This window comes from Malus domestica, chromosome 01 (assembly GCF_042453785.1).
Source record: "Malus domestica chromosome 01, GDT2T_hap1".
Taxonomy (NCBI): Eukaryota; Viridiplantae; Streptophyta; class Magnoliopsida; order Rosales; family Rosaceae; genus Malus; species Malus domestica.
In genome coordinates, this window is record NC_091661.1 from 12,637,222 (window position 1) to 12,655,475 (window position 18,254).

Genomic DNA, 18,254 nt, shown 5'->3' on the forward strand with positions numbered 1-18,254 from the left:
GAATTTTTTGGATCTCCGGGTTTGCCCCACTCTAACAACACCGATATTGTACCCAACTTAACCACCTGCCAAATCCGTCAGGTGTGAGATTTTACCACAAAAGACCTCGGTATTAGTTAGAGTAGGGTAATACTATTTAAACCCCTTGGTTTCTTTTCACCCCACCGATGTGGGACTTTAATACTCCCCCTCACGTGTAACCTCATTTAGTGGTTCACACGTGGAGATCCATATCGGTAATTGAAACTCAGAGGTCAACTCACATTGGACCCATTTGTTTTCAATGGAACTCAACGGTCGTCTCTATATTAAGAGTTCAGACTTGTTTCCTTATGGGTGACAAGCTCGTTGGCTTACACACAAGCTCATTGGCTTGCATGGGGCCGAACTGCTCTGATACCATGTTGGAATTTTGGATTGCCGGTCCTGTCCCACTCTAACAACACTGATATTGTCTCCAACTTTACCACCTACCCAATCCGTCAGGTGTGGGGTTTTACCTCAGAAGGCCTCGGTATTAGTTAGAGTAGGGTCATCCTATTTAAACCCTTGGTTTCTTTTCACCCCACCGATGTGGGACTTTAACACTCCCCCTCACGTGTAACCTCATTTAATACCAAGTCCTTTGTGGTAAAACTTCACACCTAACGGATTGGGAGTGTCGGTGTCGTTAGAGTAGAGCGGACTCGACGATCAAAAAATCCAACATGAGGGACATGGGGGATAATTTTTCCATCCCCTTCTGTACTAGCCTACAAGCAAAATGTCATGCTCATCTACCATCAATCATGAAAGCCAAGCAAACTCTGCTAATTTATCATAGTTAAGCACAGAGGCATCAGAAAGAGGAGGAACAACCACAACGATTGCAACCTTGAACTCAAGCCACCATGCCATTGTCAAAGTTGTCATGCAGGGCACCTCTCATGCAGTCATAACATCCATATCACTGCTACCAACGCCTCCCTTGAGCTCAGCTCCTTACAGAAGATAAGCACTCTTTTTAACCCATGCTATTTTTTGTATATTGCTTTTCTATTCCTTAAATCAATTAGAAAGTGAAATGCATATTTTATAAACTCCCGGTATCACACTTATACCATGCCAAGTGATAATTTTGATATTTACATATTACTCATGCATATGTGTCATAGGAATAGGGATGAACTAAATACTTATGGGTTTAGGTAACCACGGTTACCCATCTATTTAAAGTTCACGGTTACAGTTATAGATAACCGTTTAGACGAACAAACGGTTATGGGTATAACTGTTTATCCGTGAAATTTAAATGGACGATTATGAATATTACACGCTGTTATAACGGATATCAATTTACCCATTTAATTTAATATATGCAAAATTTTGGAGCTTTGAATTTTTTGCGGTTATAACGGGTATATATTTACAAAATAATCAATGCACACATGATTATTGTGTGTTTGGACTAATGAAATGAAATGGTTTAAGTTGCCATTGATGTTTTAGTTGCCATTGATGCTATTAGGAACGGGGAATGAAATGGTTATTGTGTGTTTACGAATCATGTTTCAACTTCTAAAAATGCTTATAAGGGAGTACTAACCGATCTTCCCAAGCCTGGAGGTGGCGGTTATAACAGGTATCCATCGGAATATTTTGGAGCTTTGAATCATCTAGTATTCAAGATAATGACTACGTTTTGTTTTTAGAAGCTTTACTTTGTAATCATATGGATTATAATTAAAGACTTGCTTGGGTGTAGCAGGAAAATATCGTTCGTAAACTATTATTTCAATTATTGGAATTGTATAAGGACTTAAATGATTAAAATAGGGAAATGCATGCTAAAATGTACCTATAACGGTGTTTAATTGTCCGAAAACGAAGAAAAAAAATTTCTTCTGTAATTTTCAAGTTGTTAAAAAAAATACATGTAGACGGGTGAAAAAATAGGTAAATGGGTAAAAAAAGGATAAACGGGTTTAAAAAAGGGGTAAACAGGTAAATAGTTAAGGTTAAATAGGCAAACGGTTATGGTTAAATGGGTATACGGTTATAGGTATGGTTAGCCGTTTATAAACGGTTATAAGTATGAGTATAACCATTTATGCAATTATCCAACGGATAAACGGTTATGCGAGTATGAACATAAACGATTATAGGTAAATAACCGCAGTTACTTGCCCGCCGTAACCGTTGCCCATCCTACTTAGGAATCTTTGTGTCTCAAGACTTTCCATTTACCATTGCCAGCATATAGAAAATGCATGAACTTTGGATAGCTACATAAATATTCTTCGCACACCTATGCATATATGTAAGAACCAAGCATGTTTTTAAACTAAAAAATTTAACGTGATAAATTTCGTTAGAGTTCAAATGACATGTGACACTTCTTGGCTTTATGATGTGTTCAACAACTATATTTTTCTTACTTCACTTTTTTAATACAAGCGTACATGCCAAGAACGAAACTTTTTTGGCAAGCCGCACACTATTTGGCACTAGCCAACATGCATCATTTTATTTTTTACACTATGCTATACACGTGCATATCGATTATATAGGTCAAACTAGAAATTACGCCCACGCGTTGCTGCGGAAACCAACTGTTTCAAGCGTAATCGGATGAATAAAACACATTTAAGTTGAATAAATTCAACACAATTATGAACAAACAAAAGGATACATGAGTGAACGAGGTCGATAAGTTAAGCAATTGTGCTTTTATATACATTCAAGTGAGCTGGCATGTACAATGAGTGGGAAAAAACTGAATGTCTTTGATTATAAAGAGATGGTTTCCAAAAAAAGTTTTGTTTCGTTAAGAAACAGAAGAAACATGTAGTTCACACATAATAATATGTGTCCTACAGTGTAGGCCACCATTTCAACAGGTAATTAAAAATAGAAAGTGTTGAGGACTTGTTCAAGTAGCTAATTTTGTAACCACAGATGTTCAAAGGTAAAAATAAGCAAGTCTGTTTCCATATGAAACTGAAGAAACATAAGCAAGCTGTAGTTTACACATATTTTGCCCCTGCAGTTAAGATGGTAAAATATATGCCCTGCAGCCTACATACCTCACTTAGCAGTTTGCAAAACACAGAAAAAATGGTGTTTGAGCAGGTAAGTCGTCAAGCACAGATGTTCAGCATGGTGTGCAGCATTCGATCACGGAGAGCGTGGCTGTTCACTTTTTTTGAGACCGGAATCTTTGACTCTATAGCAAAAAATATAAATCATAATGTAACAAAGGCAACCATTACATCTAAATCCTCCCACACTTTTCTCGGACACTCCCAATCTCTCTCTGCAATTCCTAAAACAAATCTCCTAAATCCTATCTCGGACACCCCCCATCTCTCTACAAAGCGCACAAACAAAACTCCAAACCTCATCCTTGAAATCCCACCCAAACCTAATCCCTGAAACCCTTTCTCTCGGACACCCCATACCACAGAAAATGCATCTGAACTGTAGTTTATAAATTCGCAGGCCGCCTTCTCTCTTCCTACCTTATAACAATTCACCAGTAAGATTCTTTCACTAAAAGCTTATATAGCAAATCCAAAGACGAATGATGTGAAACTGAAGCTGTAATGAAAGCTTATATTAAGAAAGAATGAAAAACTATCTTTCTACAACTTGAAACCAAAATTTAAGCGAATGTCCCCGTAACTAAGGTTATTGAACATGATTAATTATCCGCAACCCTCAACCTTGTAACCTGAATCAAGCCGGTTTCAATCATACCAATAGAAAACCAAAATATCAATATTTGGGGATGTTACCTTATTTGAACTAGCACTAAAAAACAGAGTATACTTTTAGGCAAATATTGTTTAAACACCCAAACATAATTCATGATATCTGCCAAAAAGAAAATACCACTCGATTAGATTTCTTTTGTTCACAAACTTTCTCCTTGACAAACTCCTGAGATATAACCAAAAAAGACAATTAAGTGACTAGATAGAGCAAAGAAGGAGAGTTGGATATCTATAACGATATGTCTGAGCAATTCCTTGCACCAAGTCTCCAAGGTCTTCCCAAAAAAGACAATTAAGCGACTATATAGAGTAAAGAAAGCTGTGAGAGAAGCTAAGTTAATGGCTTATGACGATATGTATAAGCGACTAGATACCAAAGAATGAGAGTTGGATATCTATAAACTAGCTAGAGCAAGGGAAAAGAAGACAAGGGACCTAAACCAAGTGAGGTGCATCAAGGATGAGGATGGAAAGGTTCTTGCTACAGAGAACGCGGTCAAAGACAGATGGAGAGGTTATTTTCATAACCTTTTCAATGAAGGACATGAAATGAGTACTTCTTTAGGGGAGTTGAGTAACTCAGAAGAGTGTAGAAACTATTCCTTTTATCATCGAATCAGGAAGGAAGAAGTGGTTGTAGCTTTGAAGAAGATGAAGCATAGAAAAGCAGTGGGCCCAGATGATATACCGATCGAAGTGTGGAAAGTCTTGGGAGAGACAGGTATAGCATGGCTCACTGACCTTTTCAATAAGATTTTGAAAATGAAGAAGATGCCAAATGAGTGGCGAAAGAGCACTTTGGTGCCTATTTATAAGAATAAGGGCGACGTACAAAATTGCATAAACTATAGGGGTATTAAGCCAATGAGTCATACAATGAAGCTCTGGGAGAGAGTCATTGAGCATAGCTTGAGGCAAGAGACATGAGTTTCGGACAACCAATTCGGGTTCATGCCAGGACGCTCAACCATGAAGGCAATCTATCTCTTACGAAGATTGATGGAAAGATATAGAGAGGGGAAAGAGGATTTACACATGGTCTTTATAGATTTGGAAAAAGCGTATGTTAGGGTCCCAAGAGACATTCTCTAGAAGATTTTGGAGAAGAAAGGAGTACGAGTAACATATATCCAAGCTATAAATGATATGTATGAAGGAGTAAAGATTGCCGTAAGAACTCATGAAGGACAAACCGAAAGCTTCCCCATAACTGTAGGATTACATCAAGGCTCATCCTTAAGTCCTTACCTTTTTGCGTTGGTAATGGATGAGTTAACAGGACATATTCAAGATGATATTCCTTGGTGTATGCTTTTCGCAGACGATATAGTGTTGATAGATGAAACTCAGGAAGGGGTAAATGTGAAGCTTAACCTTTGGAGAGAAGTGTTGGAATCTAAAGGTCTTCGCCTAAACCGATCAAAGACAGAATATATGGAGTGCAAGTTCAGTGCAAATGAAGGCCAAAATGAGTTAGGGGTGAGGATCGGAGATCAAGAAATACCAAAGAGCGACTGCTTTCGCTACCTAGGATCTATCTTGCAAAAGAACGGAGAATTAGATGGAGATCTCAACCATAGAATACAAGCTGGATGGATGAAGTGGAAGAGTACATCCGGCATGTTGTGTGAGTGCCGTATGCCACTGAAGCTCAAGGGAAAATTTTATAGGACGGTAATAAGGTCGGCAATGCTGTATGGCACAGAATGTTGGGCAGTGAAGCATCAACACGTACACAAAATTGGTGTAGCGGAGATGAGGATGTTTCGTTGGATGTGTGGGCACACAAGAAAGGATAAGATTAGGAATGAGGATATCTGAGGTAAAGTAGGAGTAGCCGAAATTGTAGGAAAGCTGAGAGAAAATTGGTTACGGTGGTTTGGACATGTGCAAAGAAGACCTACTTACGCTCCGGTTAGAAGATGCGACTACGGGATAGAGGTTCAGGGCTAAAGGGGTAGAGGAAGACCTAGGAAAACTTTGGAAGAGACTTTAAGAAAAGACTTAGAGTACTTGGATCTAACGGAGGACATGACACAGGACCGAGCACAATGGCGTTCTAAGATTCATATAGCTGAGCCCACTCAGTGACTTGGATTTTTCAAGTCTCCAACCGAGAAGTTTTCCTCACTCGAGAAATTAAGGGAACACTACCTCAACCTACATGCTTCACTCACAAAGCTTCAACATACAAGCTTCAACAAAAGAAAAATTCAAAGAACTTAGTGAAGAAGGCTTTGGTGTATTTAACACAATACGTTGAAATGAAGAAAAACTTATTTATTGATATCTCCGATAAGTTACAAATGTACATATACATGAGTCAAAATAAACAAACAAGAGGGGGGCCTTCACAAAGGTTGCTTAGGAGAAGTCTCAGCAGTCGGTAGAGCCCCAGAAAGAGAAGGCACCAGAGGGTGATCACTCGGAGCCTCAGTACTGGACAGAACCCTAGAAGGAAGAGGCATCGGAGGCTGATCATTTGGAGCTTCATTATGCGGTACAGCCCCAGAAGACGAAGGCAATAAATGTCTTTGGAACAAACCCACAAACCTCTGATGATCAAGTAAAATCTGACCATCAGATTTCTTCATCTGGTCAAGCTTCTTCTTCATGTTTGCAGCATAGTCATGTGCGAACCTATGCAACTGTTTATTCTCATGCTTGAGCCCTCTAATCTCCTGCTTGAGACTCATCACTTCAGCCGCCAATGATTCAACTTGGCGGGTTCGAGCAAATAGGCGTTGGGCCATATTCGACACAGAACCTGCACACTAAACATTGAGAGCCAGAGAATCCTTAACAGCCAACTCATCAGACCGTTTGGAAAGAAGTATGTTGTCTTTAGGAGTGAGAATGTTCCTGGCCACCACCGCAGCGGTCATATCATTCTTCATCATGGAATCCCCAACGGTAAGGGGACCAGTAGGGGATAAGAATGATGGGCGCTATATGTTGTCTGGAGAAGGCGCGGCTGCTTCTTCACCAAGGTTCAAGTCAAAACGACGGTCGGAAGGGCTAGACATTTTCAAAGGTGTTGAAGAGAGAAGAGGTCGGACAAATCAAGATCTTAGAAGTGCAAGAAAAGAGCTTCTACTGGTGGAGATTCAAGTGTGCTCTGGAACTTAATGCCAGCCTCTATAAAAATCTGCACTCGACGGAGCTTCAGAAATCGAAGAGGCGCCTGCTTAGAAATCGAAGAGGCGTTTGCTTTCTCAAAAGCTGGGCTGCTTAGAGACCACGAGGGCCGATCTCAGAGATCAAAGAAGCGTTTGCTTTCTCAAAAGCTGGGCTGCACAAAGACCACGAGGGCCGATCTCAAAAATCGAAGAGGTGTTTGCTTTCTCAAAAGCTGGTCTGCTCAGAGACCACGAGGGCCGATCTCAGAAATCGAAGAGGCATTTGCTTTCTCAGCCTTATCAGCACCTGTCACATGCACAGTCAGCTTTGCGGAAATTACCGGCAATCTGTCGAAGATTTCTGGTGTAGTAGAAAACACATGAATCTTCTTGTTCAATCATCCATTTTCCACACGCAACATCAGCTCATGGGTACCACAGATAACTTTGCCAAAGATCTCTGACAAAGTTTAGACACGTGAAGCTTGCGGCTCCCACTACATCGCTATGACCAAGAATGGTAAAAGAATAGCAAAGAAACAGCACTAACAAAGTTTAGACACATAAATTTTGAAGGTTTAGCTACCATATTATTACCCCACAAGGGTAAAGGAACATCACCACTGCTGGATAATTGGAAAGTCCCTGTGTGTTAACCTCTGTGCTCCGTGGCAAGGTAGACTAGCAAAAATGCCCAACCTTTACTCACATTCGAGAAAACACACCCAACAAGATTACTTGCTCCAAAATCGAAGAGGCACCGCCCTCTGAATCTCGAGAGCCAGACTCCCAACATGATTACTTTCTCAAAAATCGAAGAGACACCGCTCTCCGAATTTCAAGAGCCAGACTCCCAACAGGATTGCTTTCTCAAAAATCGAAGAGGCACCATTCTCTGAATCTCGAGAGCCAGATCCCCGACAGGATCGCTTGTTCGAAAACCGAAGAGGCATCGCTTTCTCAACTTCGAGAGCCAGATCTCCTTGGATAAAGCTTGTCTATAATCTTCACACCAACATCAGCTTTCCAGATACCACAGACCACTTTTTCAAAGTGCTCTGACAGAGTTAAAACACGTGAAGCTGGCAGCTCCCACTTCAGTGTTATGACCAAGAAGGGTAAAGGAATAGCATTACTACTTGTTGTTAGGGAGACTTCTATATATGTTGACCTCCATCCTCAACGGACAGGCAGACCTGCAAAAATGCTCAACCCTTCCTCATATCTGAGAGGGCACTCCCAACGAAGCCTCTCGAAATACTCAGCCTTCTTTCCCCCCGATACCTCTGCAAACAAGCTACACCAAAGCAAGAATATTTCATATAATCAGGGTTAAAAGCAAGAGTATCCCATATCATGCTTTTTCCCTGTCTTTTCCTTTGGCCTTGTTCTTACCTGCAAGACAAGGAGAAAGAGAGCAATCAGTCAGCACTTGGAATCAAGCTTCCATTCAAGAACTGCTTACTTGGAACCCCTTACCTGATTACTTACTTGGCATTGCTCTCGAGTACTCATCTTCAACATCTTATGCTTCCAGAGAAGATACCACATTTGCCTGAGGAACAGATAGGGCAAGTGAGAAGGATACAAGGAAGCATGTGGAGACAAGCGAAACAGAACATGTGTCGATACTTCCACTACTTTGTTAACAGCAAAAGTATCCCATATCAGCAGGGTCGAACGTACTCTAGATTTGATGGACTTGTTTTCCCTCAAATTCTTCAGTTGCCCTTATACTCTGGAGGTAACCAGAAAACCCTCCAGCCCAATTCAAGAATAAGCCTGTGGAAAGTTACTTATTCAAAAGCAAAAGTATCTCATATCATCTCTTCTCATTTTCTTCTCTTTATTCTTCATGCTGCCTACAAGATAAGGAGAATGAGAACAATCAGCCGGAACTCGAAAAACTTCTGATCTGGGACTGATTGCTTAGAGCTCTGATTGCTTACCTTGTATGTCACCTCTTTCAGCAGATCCCCTAGCTCGGCGACTTGGGGGACTCTTACTACATGGTTTGTATCGTGCTTGACCAAGCCTGAAACTACAAGTAAGCTTCAAGTGAAATTGATACATTACCTTGTGCATCTCCACCAATTAAAGATACCACCCCTGGACGGAGGAAGAGTACTTCCAGAGAAGATGCCACATCTACTTATGAGACAGATAAGGCAAGTAAAGACAATATCACACTTCGGTACTTAGAAGTTTCGTGATTACTTAGCGGCTTGGATCTTGCAAGTCCCCAACCGAAGAGCTTCCCTTCCAACCAGGAGGCCAATCACAGAGCGACACGTGTCGACATCAGAAGCCAATCATAGCACGACACGTGTCAACATCGGAAGCCAATCACAACACGACATGTGTCAATGTCAGAACAAGGCTAGAAACTCTCTTTTATAAAAAGAGATCATTCTCCCAAAATATTTCCTAATGCCATTTGTACTAAATTATTCACTTGTACCCACTAAAGGAGAGCTTGAACCTATGTACTTGTGTAAACCCTTCACAATTAATGAGAACTCCTCTACTCCGTGGACGTAGCCAATCTGGGTGAACCATGTACATCTTGTGTTTGCTCTCCTGTCTCTATCCTTTTACATTCTTATCCACACTAATGACTGGAGCACTCTAGCGAAGGTCACAAACTTAATACTTTATGTTGTACCAAAGTCCTCACTGATTTTGTGCATCAACAATCCATAAGTCCTTACCTTTTTGCATTGGTAATGGATGAGTTAACAGGACATATTCAAGATGTTATTCCTTGGTGTATGCTTTTCGCAAACGATATAAGGTTGATAGATGAAACTCAGGAAGGGGTAAATGCGAAGCTTAACCTTTGGAGAGAAGTGTTGGAATCTAAAGGTCTTTGCCTAAGCCAATCAAAGACAGAATATATGGAATACAAGCGGGATGGATGAAGTGGAAGAGTGCATCCGGCGTGTTGTGTGACCATCGTATGCCACTGAAGCTCAAGGGAAAATTTTATAGGACGGCAATAAGGTCAACGATGCTGTATGGCATAGAATGTTGGGCGGTGAAGCATCAACATGTACACAAAATGGGTGTAGCGGAGATGAGGATGCTTCGTTGGAGGTGTGGGCTCACGAGAAAGGATAAGATTAGGAATGAGTGGGTTGGACATGTGCAAAGAAGGCCTACTGACACTCCAGTTCGAAGATGTAACTACGAGACAGAGGTTCAGGGCTGAAGAGGTAGAGGAAGACCTAGGAAAACTTTGGAAGAAACCCTAAGAAAAGACTTAGAGTACTTAGATCTAACGGAGGACATGACACAAAACCGAGCGTAATGGCGTTCTAGGATTCTCATAGCCGACCCCACTTAGTGGGAAAAGGCTTTGTTGTTGTTGTTGTTGTTGTAGCATTTCAGCTCACGACATGTCGAGAAATTATAGTGCTGTGCTAATGTCATTAACTCATGCATCTTAAGCACCAATATTCAGACATGTGCACAACTAATGGTACACTGATTGAGTTCCCAATTTATAATGATGCTAACTTCATCATATAGTACTACAGTTAAACACATTTCTTTCCCAAATTAAATTAAGAAAAAATTCAACATTCACATGCCACAACAATGACACCGTTCCATGAAGTAATCTTACTATGACAGCCAAATTGACACAAAACATTTGTTCAGCAATCTGATTACAAAACAACCAACTAATTAAACACCAAATGATAGGCACGATTCCGGTAACCAAATTCAAAGAACAGAGTTCAGATAACGAAATGCAAAGAACACGATACATATAGTAAAATTCAAGAACATGATTAAGAGGATTCGAACTATATTGTGTTGAAAACTTACCGAAGAGTGACGATTCCAGGGTGGTAGCAGTCAGGCTTCTTGACTCCTCCAGTTGTAGGTGTTGATTTAACTGTAGCATATACAAAATTAAAACAATTAGCAACTTAGATTCAATAATTTGATTGTTTCTCGGAAAAAATCTCTTGCAGTTATCAATTCTAATTTTCGGCATTAGAAACCCAAACGAAACGCACTTGGTGGCAAGTGCCTTCCTCAGAGCCTTACCACTTTGTACGACCCATTTCTTCACAAATGAATGATAAAAATGCAAAGAAGTTGAAAAGAGACGAAGAACTGTAAGAACCCAGAGGTTACGAACACAACAGAGCAATAAACTTTGAAAGAAAAAAGAATTACAAAAACAACATATTATGTTTCATTATCATCATATACAAATTCAATCTACAAACTCATCGTTTCTACCAGATTCCTCCATTAATAGCACCACTCCAATTTGGCATCTGCATCACCACAGTCAGAGAAGCCTAACATGGGAAAAGTATTATCCAATTATGAGGGTTCAAATGAAATTCCTGATGCATAAATATCAAACCTAAATTGAAATTATAATCAATTAGGGGGCTTCAATAAAACCAATTCCGAATTCAAAATAAAAATTTCTAGTAGTCATCGTCCTTGGATTCCATCGTTGTCCGACCATAAAAACCTAACGGCGGCCGGAGAACCACAAAATCAAGAGTAAAAAAGGAAGTGCGGGAGAGAGAAGCAGCCAAAATACAGAGAAGATGGCAAGAGTAAAAAAGCAAACCATTTAAAGAACCAGTGGAGATCAGAATAACTATGAAATACTACAGAGGCAACCAAACAGCCGTTATTATACTTTTTCTCAGTATGCCAACACCAATCAGAAAAAGAAAAAGAAAAAAAATCTATGGGACATATTTAAATCAATTTTAAAACTTCAATATATTTGTTTGTCAAACTCAGTGAACCAACTTCACGCTCATGCTTTCCAAAAAGAAAAGAAAATGAAGAACTAAAAGCACTGACAATTCCAAGCAACAGAGCAGCCATTATAAAAAGCCAAAAATCATTCCTTAGTGTCAAGACATGTAAATTGCATATGCATAAAGTAATTTTCTACTTAAAGTAATGAGGCTTTAGATGTTGTAGATAGGATAAAACGTCAAATGCTATGAAATTGCCAGATATGTAAACGATTAATATGGTGTATGTGAAAGTGAATGGTAGCTCTCTTAAATTGTAAGATTCCAACATATCATGTAGAAGTGCCTTTTATACATTGATAGCTATTGTATAAGTGCCCTATATAAATGATTATGCAAAAGATTTTCAGTTTTACTTCTACCATCCATTAATTGTCCTATCCAAAATGCTTTGAAAAATAAATCTATAGCTGCTAACGGTCTATATTCTTTATGCTGTCAGACCCTGCAATCTAAAAATTCATGTAAATGCAGAGGTTTGGCTGAAGGAGAGGGCATCGAAGAAATCCAGAAATCCTTCCATGACAAACTTAGTTGTACACCCATGGCGTGTGTGCTGTATGGTAGATGCCCTCTCTCTTTTAACAACACACAATAGCTTATGCAAATGCAAAGAGACTTCAACATGTTTCATTTAAAATAAGTTTACATTTTGTAGCAAATGCATATGGCAAAATAGTGTATAAGTAATCATACTGGAGACCAAACAAAACAGTTCAAAAGCTTCAATGGAAATATAAATTTGCAGAAGAAAAAAAAACTTGAATTTACAAACCCATAAAATAAAAAATTCAACCAGATTAAATTGAAGAAGAAATACCAAGAACTGAACTCAACCAGATTAAATGTAAGAAGAAATACCAAGAACTAAATTCAACCAGATTAAATGTAAGAAGAAATACCAAGAACTTAGAGCTGCAGACTACCAAAATGCTCATGATCATGGCCGTGCTGATGAAATCCAAATCTGTAATTTCATGTCATCTTCCTCAGTCAATTCCTTGAGAAGCTTCGATGTCGCCAACAATCTCTCCTATTCGTGGCCGCGGCCATGGTCGTGCCCACTGCCGTGGATCTCTCTCCTTCTAACCAGACACCACTTCAACCCCTTCTACTTTCAAACTGACCTTTCATTATCTGCATTAACAAAAACAATAACTTCTGTCAGTGCATTCAAACCAAACCTATATATCAATTCCTAAAATCAACTGCAAATCACAAATTTACCCAAAAACAATCCCGCAAAGACCCAAAATCCCTGAAAATTACTATATTTTCACTCCCTCCACCCCAAAATCAGAAAAATAGAAAATAGAATTTAATAACATTGTACATAGAAAGCAAGGAATCAATAATTTATGAGGCTACCCAGGACAATAATGAGCTTTTAGAGAGCGTATTCATACATGGATGCACAAATACACAGACACAACAGAGACCATTCGATGAAAAAAAATAGACGCTGAGAGACTCGAACGCACACTATTCATAGATCCATGACTTAGAATTACTTAGATCCAGTTGAAATTATTATAATAAAAAGAAATTAGGGATGTGAACTTATCATACCTCTAATAGCAGCTTAGTTTTTGTGACATTTTAAGTAGTTAGATAAAACAATCTTCTGTGGAAAAGAACCTTATTTTCATATGCTACAATTAACAAATCTTAGTGTTAGTAAGGAAAATAAATAGGACATTTGTGTGCTACTTTGTGGTGTGCTTTTAATCCTATCACCTTGTCCGACAAAAGCAAACATGACAGATCACCTGGAAGATTTTCCCTCACTACAAGGTCCTGCGATTCTAGAGAGCCCGACTTCTTCTGAGAAGTCAGGTGGAAAAGTTACTAATGAAGACTTACAAGCTACTATGGTGCAAGTATTAAGAAGCATGGAGAAGATTACTATGGAGACTAGAGGAGAAGTTAGCAGACTCTTTTCCTTAACAAGAATTCTGCTAAAAAAGCTAGAGTTAGAGTACTTTACACCAAGGGATGGCTATGCCAGGGATCCAACCAGAGAAGCAAATCTAGATAAGGGACCAATGATTCTTTTGTTCCCCTTACTCGAGGAAAAGAAAGACAAGGGGAAAAAGAATGAGGATGCTAGAACCAGTCGGCCAGAGGAATAGAAGATTCAAGAAACAAGTTTGCCCGACCCTCTACTATTCCCACTAGATGGCAGGGGGCAAATCGGGCTAGAAGAAAGGAAGTTTGAGACAACCCATCAAGTGGGAGAGACAAGAGGGAAAGGCTTACCTATAGTTGCGGGCAAACCCTTCCTTTATAGGCCACCATCATTGGCTAATAAGGGAGGAGAAGCAAAATGGAGGCATTTAGAACCATAGAGGGAGGCTTTCTTAGGCAACAAGTGCAGCCCGAAGTGGGGGACTTCTTCCACCCCACACAACAACGTGGCTAACCAGCAACTCAGAAATAAGTTAGCAGAACTAAGAAGGATGGTGGTCCACAATGCTCAGCCACATGTTTGCCTACTATTTAGGATACCATACCAGAAGCCTTATCTAGAGTACATTGATGAGCAAAATTCTTTCCCGCTCAACATCAAGATGCCTGCATTCCCAACCTTAAGTGGGGAAAACTGTAATGTGTCTTCCAGATACCACATTTTTAAGTTTTCAAACTATTGTGTGGCATTTGAAGACAACCCTAATTACAAGTTGAGACTGTTTGAAAATTCATTAGTAGGCTTAGCCTCTCAATGGTATTCTCTGTTACCACCTAATTCCATTGCCAACTGGGGGCAAATGGAGATGACCTTCCATGAATAGTTCTATAGGATGAAGCCAGAAATGACCATTAATGATTTGGTGGAGGTAAAGCAGTATGAACATGAGGCAGAGGATTTTAGGATGAGGTTCAGGAGAACTATGATGAGGTGCCTCTTCTTAATCAATCATGTTAAGCTCATACCCATTTCCTAGAAGGCTCTGAGGCTATCTTTGAGAAAGAAGTTCTATGATGTACAGTTTAATGAGCTTCAAGAGTTGGTGATCGCAGCTACTAAGTATGAGAAGTTACTGATAGAGGAACAACAAGAGAATCACTTACCTAAAGTGCCTCATTTTTTATAAGAACAAAGCCCTAATACACTAGTTGAAGTTGAAAGCCTAGAGCCGGGAAAAAATGATAGCAATGTGGGAGAAGGGATTAAGTTGTGTGCTACACAGATGACCATTCCTTTCAAACCTTTAATGGTGAAATGATTAGTCCAACCTGTCAAGGACCAGAAGATCATGATGAATGATGAGGTTTTGTGCCTATGAAACCCCCAAAGTACCAGGCCTATTCTTTTGATCTAACCAAGGCAACAAACATCTATGAAGACTTAGTGAGGGCTAAGGTGATCTTGCCTGACATCACCAAGAAAATACCCAAACCAGAAGAACTTAGAGGGAAGAAGTACTGCAAACTTCACTACACCTTCAATCACTCCATAGCTAATTGTGTGCAGTTTAGGGATTGGATCCAGGATCTCATAGTTAAAGGAAAGCTGTTATTGGAAAAACCCCCAACCCAATATGATGATTGACATAAATCCATTCCTAGAAGTCCCAATCAACATGATCAACCTTAACTGGGTTGAAAAATGAAAAGCAAAAGGTACCTGAAATATGAGGGGAGAGAGAAGGCAAGTTGTTAGGCCCACAAAAGGTATTAGAAGGTTGCCCAACAAACCCCAAGCAGCTGTGGTCAGATGAGTCGTTTTATGCAACAGGTGCCAATGTGAGTGTGAACTCGAGGTGCCAACATCAAGCACTGTTATTGATCAAGAGTTGGTCAAAAGAAGAAAGATAGAGGAACAAGAAGCCCACATAAGTGTTATTTGGGCCGCAGAAAAAAAAAAACCTCCAAGAATGTGTTCCAGAGATTAAAAGGAGATTTAGAACCTAAAGGCCTATCTGAGGTATTCAGAAACTATGAAGCCTTTGAAGATGTGGAGAGCAAAGAAGCAAAGTTGCCAAGGTGGGTGGATGTGAAACCTCCCCAGCCAAGTTACCATAGCAGTGTAAGATAAGGATGGCGAGAGAGAACAATGAACCCAATTTCCCTAGTTACTAAAAAGATTCAGCCCGACTCAGCCGAAAGTGGTACATAGTTAGAAAAGATGGGAGACCTGTTAGAGAGATGGGGGTATCCATGATAACGAGGGTTCAAAGGCAGCATAAGGCTTATATGAATTCGTTGAAAATCCCTACCATTTCAAAAGTTTTTTAGAATGTCAAGTTCGGAAAGGTCACCCAAGTGGGAAGAAGACAACTCCAATGGAGAAGTAAGAAAGAGATAAAGAGAGCTAATAGTAAAGCTGAAGGTGAATGAGATCATGTACCTCAAAACCCCCATCTAGGGAAGTACATAATCTTGAGAATAGCTTAAGAGAGTGGTGATAATGCCTACACAGGCTATAATCCAGAGCCTATATGTTTTGGGACCATCTCCCCTGAAAGAGGGATACCTCCACCTCTACTGGTAGATAATCTCTGTGAAATCCCAATGGAGTTGCATGACTTTAGTATAGCAAAAGAAGAGGAAGTGCCCGAGTTAATGTTAACCAATGATACACATGCATGGATGGATCAATTTGTGTATCAAATTAGAGGAAAGAAAGAAGAAGAAATGCTAGGACCCAATAACTTCCATGTAAACATGACTTATGTTTTATCAGCCATGTTCTATGCAGAACCAGATCAACCAGAAGTAATGAAGGGTGATTATTTGGCACTAGAACCATGATGGCATTTATGAACATTGATGAAGCTAGGAAAGAAGGATCAAGCTTGGAAAACTTGCCCTGCCTTACACAAAAATAGCTCAAGAAGGTTTATTCTGACAAAATGGTGTTCAGCAAGCCAAGTCTAACCTTGGCAAACCATCTGAAGCCCATATATGTGATAGTTCATCTAGAGGGAGTAGCCTTCAAGAAAGTATTAATAGATGGTGAGGCAGCAGTCAATGTGCTTCTACTCAAATAGATGAGGAAGCTTTGCAAAAGTGAGGAAGATCTTATTCCTACTAATCTCATAATGTCCAGTTTCTCTAGGGCTATCACCAGAACATATGAGATATTGCCTTTGGAGGTAGAATTGGGATCCAAGAAAATCATGTTGGCATTCTTTGTGGTGGACAACAGCTCTACCTTTGGGGCATTGCTGGGGAAAGATTGGATGCACCAGAGTTTATCTATGCCATCCACCTTACACCAACAAGTTGTTTTCTACCATGAAGCCAGAGGTGATGAACCAGGATTCTGGGAGATAGTGGAGGCCGAATCATGACCATTTCTCCCCACAACCAATGTTGCAAAGGCAAATTTTTACAATCCCAGTGTTGGTATCTTACAATGCTTAAGTGCTAATAAGAACGATTTCCCTACCAAGGTGATTGCCCAGAAGCTCCTAGAACAAGGATTTTCTCTCAGTACGGGGGAATGAGACATGCCTTATATTGTCCCAGCCACCAACACCAATGATGACAGATGAGAAGAGGAAGGACCAAGTGATTGTAGTCAGTTCCCTAATTAAAAGATTGTTGGTGTATGAGAGAGAAAGAAAAAAGATTAGGGAGAGCTTAGCCAATGAGGTGGCAGAGTGGAAAAAAGAAACTTCAGGCACCAAGGACAAGGAAGGAAAAAGTTTTTGGGAGAAAAAGTAGAAGCCACCATTCACATGGTTGAATGTATATATGACTTGGACCAGCCAGAGGATGAGCCTGAGGCCCCAAAGTCAATTGAATTTTTATGTACAGGGCCTGATAAACTAGCACCAAAAGTATAGGATCCCTTGGAAACCATTAATTTGGGAACTGGGGAGGATCTAAGGCCAATACAACTTAGTGGCTTGTTAGAGGCTAGAGATCGGGCAAAAATAGTTAACCTTTTGCATGAGTGGCATTACACAGAAATGCCTGGATTGGACCCCTGATTAGTGGAGCACAAAATGCCTATCACAGAGGGGTACAAACCTGTGAAGCAAACACCAAGAAGAATGTCGAAGGAAATAGAAAAGAAAGTCAAGGAAGAGATTAAGAGGCTAGTAAAGGTAGGATTTATTAGACCTGCAAAGTATATTGAGTGGTTGGCCAACATTGTACTTGTATTAAAAGTTGTAACTAACATCATCCGATGTTGTGTCGACTATAGAAACATTAATGAAGCCATGGCTAAATATGAGTCCCACATGCCTATGGCTGACCTATCCATAGATGCAGTTGAAAAACATAAGGTTCTATCTTTTATGGATGGGAATGCTAGATATAATCAAATAAAAATGGCTAGGGAAGACATACATAAGACAACATTTAGGTGCCCAGGACATGTAGGAGCATAAGAATACGTAGTCATGCAATTTGGGCTGAAAAATGTTGGTGCTACTTATCAAAGAGCAATGAATGTTATTTTTCATGATTTAATCACGCATAGCATGGAAGTATACATTGATGATATCATGGTAAAGTCAAAAACTGAAGAGCAGCACCTAGAAGACCTTAAACAAGCCTTAGTGAGAATGAAGACCCACAAGTTGAAAATGAATCCTACGAAATGTGCCTTTAGGGTTAGA

At 39.9% G+C, this 18,254-nt stretch overlaps 2 long non-coding RNA genes across 2 annotated transcripts in view; one reads left to right on the forward strand and one right to left on the reverse strand.

Annotated features, from left to right (window-relative positions):
• Window positions 1-3,787: 3,787 nt before the first annotated feature.
• LOC139196806 (uncharacterized) lies at window positions 3,788-13,040 on the reverse strand. Its single transcript, XR_011581852.1, has 2 exons — window positions 12,579-13,040; window positions 3,788-3,921 (listed from the first exon to the last, which is right to left on the reverse strand). It is a non-coding gene; the product is annotated as an uncharacterized lncRNA (long non-coding RNA).
• LOC139196808 (uncharacterized) overlaps window positions 12,119-18,254 on the forward strand; it is a 31,803-nt gene continuing 25,667 nt past the window's right edge. Inside the window, exon 1 of the long non-coding RNA XR_011581853.1 lies at window positions 12,119-12,239. This is a non-coding gene — a long non-coding RNA (uncharacterized lncRNA). The remainder of the gene's footprint in view (window positions 12,240-18,254) is intronic.